Genomic DNA, 6,488 nt, shown 5'->3' on the forward strand with positions numbered 1-6,488 from the left:
TTATTAATAACAGAGGCCGAATATATAGCTCTCACCGAAGCTTCTAAAGAAGGAATCCATCTTTGTAATCTATACAAAGATATACTACAGAATCTAGGTCTAGATTCTAACATAAGGGGCAATAATAATAATACTAATCATAATAATAATAATAATAAAACTCTTGAGATTCCTACTATCTTAATAGATAGTGAGAGTGCAAAGAAGTTCGCCGAAAACCCTGAATTTCATAATCGGGTAAAGCACATCGACAGGCAGTATCACTACTACAGGCAACAGCTATATAATAATAAAATAAAAATCGTATATATAAATACGAAATTTAATATAGCTAATATAATGACTAAAGGTTTAGTAAAAGAGACTTATAATACTCTTTGCGGTTATATAAACCTAGGCCATAAGGACGATACGTTGCCTGAGTATGATTTGCCGCCTTATAATGTTATTAAAGAATTAAAATACTAGGTTTTAATACTAAGTATTCTTAGTTCTTTACAAGGAGATTCAACTAGGTTTTTTACGTCCGGGTTTTCCTAGATATCAAAGGTCTTTTTGAATTTCCCTTTGAATAATATATCATAATAATAATAAGGGGTTTGAAATTTTCCCTTGAATTAAAATCAATAGGTTTTTTAAATTTTTTCCTCTATGTATTGTAGTCTTAGATAGACTAGGATTACTGCGCTATAATATAACATAACTATAATTATAACCTGACTAAGCTGCACTTATTACATAAGAGTCAGCTTACGGGGGGGTGTTAATATTATACTTATAATAAGTAATAATCATAATAATCATAAGTAGAATATCTAAGTCAAAATAAACAGTGTATGGTTATAGCTTTATAACCAGCTTAACCTATACTATAATACTATACGTGTTATATGTGTATATATACTTAGCTAATGATATATGTTTTGTAAATATACTAGGTATTGTAAATACGATATCTTGGTTATTACGCAAGCTAATAACGTGGCGTGATAACCGTCGCGTAGGCTGTTAACGTAACAGTCGCCACCCAATCTTTCAGGGTCTTTTGCCAGCCCCGGATCCAGGAAGAAATCCCAGAAGTCAGTTCTTTATATATAACTACGCGTTTACGTAACAAGCAGTAATCCTACGATTCTACGAATTTAACAGCTATTTGCTTGATTTTCCTCTCTTCCGCGCATATAGCCTACTACTCGTAGCTCAATCTATTAAAATAAATATACCTTTGGACGTATACCCCAGGTTCTATATAGACCTTCTATGATATATAAGCGAAGACCCGCTTCTTAGTTAAGTCCTATATAACCCCTAACCCGGACCGATTCGTAATAGTCTAGATGAAGACGAATAGACAGTAAAGGAAATACTATACGCTAGGAATAGGAAGGTAGGTAGAGTCGTAGTAAAAGAGGTGTTAGTAAAGTAGGAAGGATACGCCTGGATATCCTAGGAACCGACGGAGTCCCTATAAGAATTAAGTGCCCTAGATCACTATAAAAAGCAGTATAGCCCGATTAAAGTTAATAACGGACCCCGCGAATATTATAAAAAAAGGAAGGGTTATAAGAAAGGCGGTAAGGATTAAATAAAGGTTAGAATAATAGTAAAGCCGTTTATATTAATTAAATGAGGGCGGATAAGCCCCGCCCCTAGCTACCGGGTTTAGGTATCGAGATTAATATTATTATAAATATCCTTATAACCGTTAACGCTTTCCGCGATAATAGGAGATAACGTAGATAGCGTGACCTCGGCCTACCTATCCGTCTTCTTTCCCTTAAAGGACTTAATATTCTTTACATTAACAGCTATACCCCCTACGATATTCTTAACTACTTTTAGGAACCGGTTAAGCCGGTATAGGCTCTTTACCCCCGTAAAGGTAATTATCGCGCTAGGAATAGGCGTAATAATAGTAGGAGGCGCCTCGATAGGTATAGGTCCACCTACCACGATATAAGAGTCCCCGCGGGGGGGGAGGCGGTAATATGTACCGATAAGCGGGGCTTACCGGCTCTTAAGTTAATAGGCGTTAAGATAGGCCTATCCTCTGATAAAGTGTTAGAAGCCTTTTTCGAGACCCTAAACGCCTTTTAAAAGGCCGAATAAGCCGCTATAAGTGCCTTTACCGCCTTAGGGCTATAAAAGGGGTCGTCGATAACTACCTTCGCCGCCTCTAGGAGTATTACTAATAGACTAGTTATTCTAGGCGGAGGGGGAAAACACTTATAACCGCTCTTCGAGTAGTTATAGTATTTAGGATCGGCTATGCTCGCTCCGGGTCCTGACTAATCACGGTAGCGCCGCTTATCCTAGCCGTTAGTAACTGCCTTTATATAAGCGTAGTAAAAGACTAAACGGGTCCCCCTAAGAAGATATTTTATTCCGCGAGCGCGCTTCGCGGGGCTCTTAACCACTATAAAAGCTTCGCCTATAAAACGCTTACCCTTAGCCTTAGCGGCTCGGGCTAGCTAGGCGCGGCGGTCTATAGCTAAGGCAGGAGTAGTAATCTCCTTACTAGCCGGGGCGGGAGCAGGTACCTCCTCACTGGTATTATTATTATTATTATTATTATTAGCCCCCTATATTATATATATAAGATAGTAAACGTTATATAAGGTCTATAGGAAGAACGAGAACACGTACCTTAGAGGCTGGAGATAATCCTAAAAACTTAAATATCTTTTAAAAGAGGAAGATAAGAGGTTAGCGTGATAATACGATATATAAAGGAGTTATAGTCGATAGAAAATATACTATGGATAGTGTTAGATATTATTAAAGAAAAGAAGAAAAATAGATCTATAAAGGTAATAGCGAAGTTAGTATTATTAATATAAGTAAGTTACTTAGTTAGGGAAGGTACGCTACCGGGGCTCCTTATATAGCAGGAATAACCCTACGACCCGACTATAAATAATAACTATATCCCTACACGGAATATTCATTAATCGTCTAACTATAAAGGCTGACCTTAAGCGCTCTTTAATAAACAAAGAGCTTATATAGGGTGGAAGAGCTGCTAAAGGTCGTTATTGAATTAATACAGAAGCGTTATTTAATCGAATAATAACGCTTTATAAACCTATACCGAAGGTTAATAGCTTACCGAGGGGGGAGGGGGGTAATAATACGGGTTAATCCTATGGAGATAATCCGGTAAAGCACCGGATCTTCCGACTAATCATAGTATATTCCTAGCGGGTCGCCGCGATATTATGTTTAGGTCGTAAGCACCTATAGAGTTTTCCCCTTTTCCTTCTTTTCTCCTTAGCTTGAGATAATTCAATTATTCGGCCTCACTCTATGAATAACTTATGACCAGCCAGTTATACTCGCGCTGCTTAAGAGAACGCAGCGCGTAAGTAGCGCGAGGCTATTTATTCTAGTCCTTATATATATAGTCTAGGTAGGTAAGGAACTCTTCGGGGTTATAGGTACCTCCCAGTGCTTTAGCGGCGTAATAGGCCGATACTGTTTACTAAGCACTCCCTTCTAGGCATAAGTTAATATAATGCTATATCTTTACTCGGTTATTAAATAGGTATTTATCTAAGAGGAGCTTATCGCGTATTTATTACGACTATATAGCGTATTCTACTTATCTCCTACTAAACCTCGCGGGGTACGGTAAGGCCTTAGTATATAGGGCGTGCGGCTCCTATAGAACTTTGATTTTAAGGAGAGCGGGAGTTACCAGGGTAAGAGGACCTATTACTAACTCCGTAGGTATATTCGTAGGGACTCCCTCTAAAGGTGGCGCGAGATTAGGGGAAGGTTACTATAAGGCTTAGGCGTTTACGAAGCCGTTCGCTATTTCTTAAAGCAGCTCTTATTATTAAGCTATTTATTCTTATACAGGACCTAGTATTATATTAATAGCTTCCGTGATCCTTTAGTTTATCCACTTAGCTAGCTTAGCGGGGTTGGTAGGACCGGCGCCGCCTAATAGCGTGTTCGTATCTAAGTCTATACTAATATAGCGCGTAGAGTTTACTTAATTCTAGCTATATAAGCGGCTAGTTATAGGGTAATCGTACTAAGTAAGGCCGAATAATTATATTAGCTAGCATTAAGGAAAGGAAATGAAAAGGTCTACGGAGGAGCACAGAATTTACTAGGTTCATACGAATCCGCGGTAAGGACAGCGTAAGGTCCGAGTATCGGATCTACGTGCTACTTAGCGGTTCCGGCCTTATACTAAAACTATATATTCAAGGGGTTAACCCGTGATAATAACTAATAAAAAAAACTATATAGCCTAATCAGGGCTCCTAGATTAGCTAGTATAGGAGAGTAAGAAGATACTTATAATAATAATAAGTATAGCTCGCTATAGAAGACATAGATTGGATAAATATTTTCCAGAACTAATATAATACTAATACTATAATAGTTTAACTATTATATATAAAGACCGAGATCGACAACGATAAGTAATATTCCGCCATAAAGAGTATATCTATATAGCAAAATGCGTATAATTCTATTACTATATCTTATTTATTACGACTTCTTTTAAGCGTATATTCTATTTATAAATAAGTACTTTTAATAATTATTATGCCTCTATAGTATAGTAGTAGTGCACCTAGTATATAGTTAAGGTAACTAGGTTAGTTCGAATCCGACTAGAGGCGTATATAAAAAGGAACCCCTTTTCTTTTTACGCTACTTAGAACCTATTCTTAGGGGCCCTTATGTTATAGGTTTTGTATAAGGAGTGAAGAGAGTCGTTAAGACTATAACAAGAACAGGTCACGAAGCTGACCTTAGGGGGGGAAGAATTATAAGATTATTCGTTAAGCTCCTTTAACTCAGGACTTAACGGGAAACACCCTACTTAAGGACTAGTAACTATCCTCGCTAGGATCGGTATATAATAATCTAAGGCTCTAAGACCACAGGTCTTAGGCCAGCTTAATAATCCTAAAATATAACTCGGTCCTTAATATCCCTAGGGTTAACCTTAGGACCGGTTCCAGTTTCTTAATATATTCCTTAACACCCCTAAGTCCTATCCGATTCCCTCGAATAGAATATCTCTGATATCACGCCCCTTCTTCCTAGGCTCCTATCCACAGGAGCCGGTAACCGTTACTAGTCCGGCCCGCCTATTAATCTATCTCGACCTAGGGACGGTTAACCGCCTTAAGCTCCTCCTATCAGGGCCACTAACTCCCTCCTCGTCCTCCCGAACCAAACTAGCCGTCCTCTATAACCTAACCTAACTTTCCTCTAGTTAATCCCGTCTACGGTATATAATATAACCATAGTCTTTATAAACCGAGAGGCCTGGTTATCTTTAGATAAAGCATAACTCTCCTAGGTCTCCTTTATTTATCTCTCTTACTACGACTATACTATAATAAAGCCCTAAGCGCTCTAGTAGGGACCTTATCTAATAAAGGGCTTTAGTCAGAATAAACCATAACTCCAAAAGCAGATATTAGGTAGGTAATAAATTATAGCCCCTTATTACTTTCGTAATCCCCCTTATACTACCACTATTATTAAGGCGACCCAGAAAGCCTATATAAAGAACTCCTTTGGAATAAGGCCCGCTAAGCTATAGTCCTAAATAATAAAAGAACTTACTCTATTTCCTTTATCGCCCTCTCGCGGCTTATCTAGCTTAAGGCCGGGTAATAATAAGGCGTGATATCTATCATAAACATTAATAATAATAAAGCCTATCTGTAGACGCGTATACTATAATAGCACCCTAGACGCGCCCTTTATTAACTCAATAACTGTATTATAGAAACCCGTAATAGGTAGTTGTATCCAGGTAAAAGGAGGAGGAATAATATAAGTAGGGCCTATATTAGGTTATACGACTATTCTAATATAGGACTTTTCTATTTACCGAACTTATCTTATTATTTTCCTCTCCCTTACCCTTTCTTATTTACCTATCTATAATAATAATAATAATATCGCTATTAATAGTAAGTTATCTATCCCCGTCTATATTAAGGGTATTAAGTTATCTTATCGACTCCTTATTAGGGTATATACTATCTCTGCGTGGTTTTATATATCGCGTATAGGATCGTGGGCGGCTTAGGATTCGGCTAATATCGTGGCAGATTATTATTATTATTATTACTACTATCACTATATAAGTATTATATTACCTTCGCGTAGACCTTAGGCTAACTTATAGTATTAGAGCAGACCACTATTATATAATAGCGGCCCCTGCTTTAGCTAATAAGTATAAAAAGTCCGGCGCGGCCAGTAAGTCCTCTAAGAAGTCCGGTAAGGCCGGTAAGAAGTCTAACGCGGGCGGCACTAAGTCTACTAAAGTAGCACCTAAGGTTATCGATAAGGGGATAACTAAGGCTATTAGGAAGAAAGCATAGCGGGCCGCTAAAAAGGCTCAGGCTAAGGCTAAGGCCGCGGCTATAGCGGCTACTCTTAAGTAGTAGTAGTAGTAGTAGCAGTAATAATAGTCTAACTCTTCTTCGGCCTTATTATTAGAT

Source organism: Sodiomyces alcalophilus, assembly GCF_042370955.1.
Source record: "Sodiomyces alcalophilus JCM 7366 unplaced genomic scaffold ACRALscaffold_3, whole genome shotgun sequence".
Classification (NCBI taxonomy): domain Eukaryota; kingdom Fungi; phylum Ascomycota; class Sordariomycetes; order Glomerellales; family Plectosphaerellaceae; genus Sodiomyces; species Sodiomyces alcalophilus.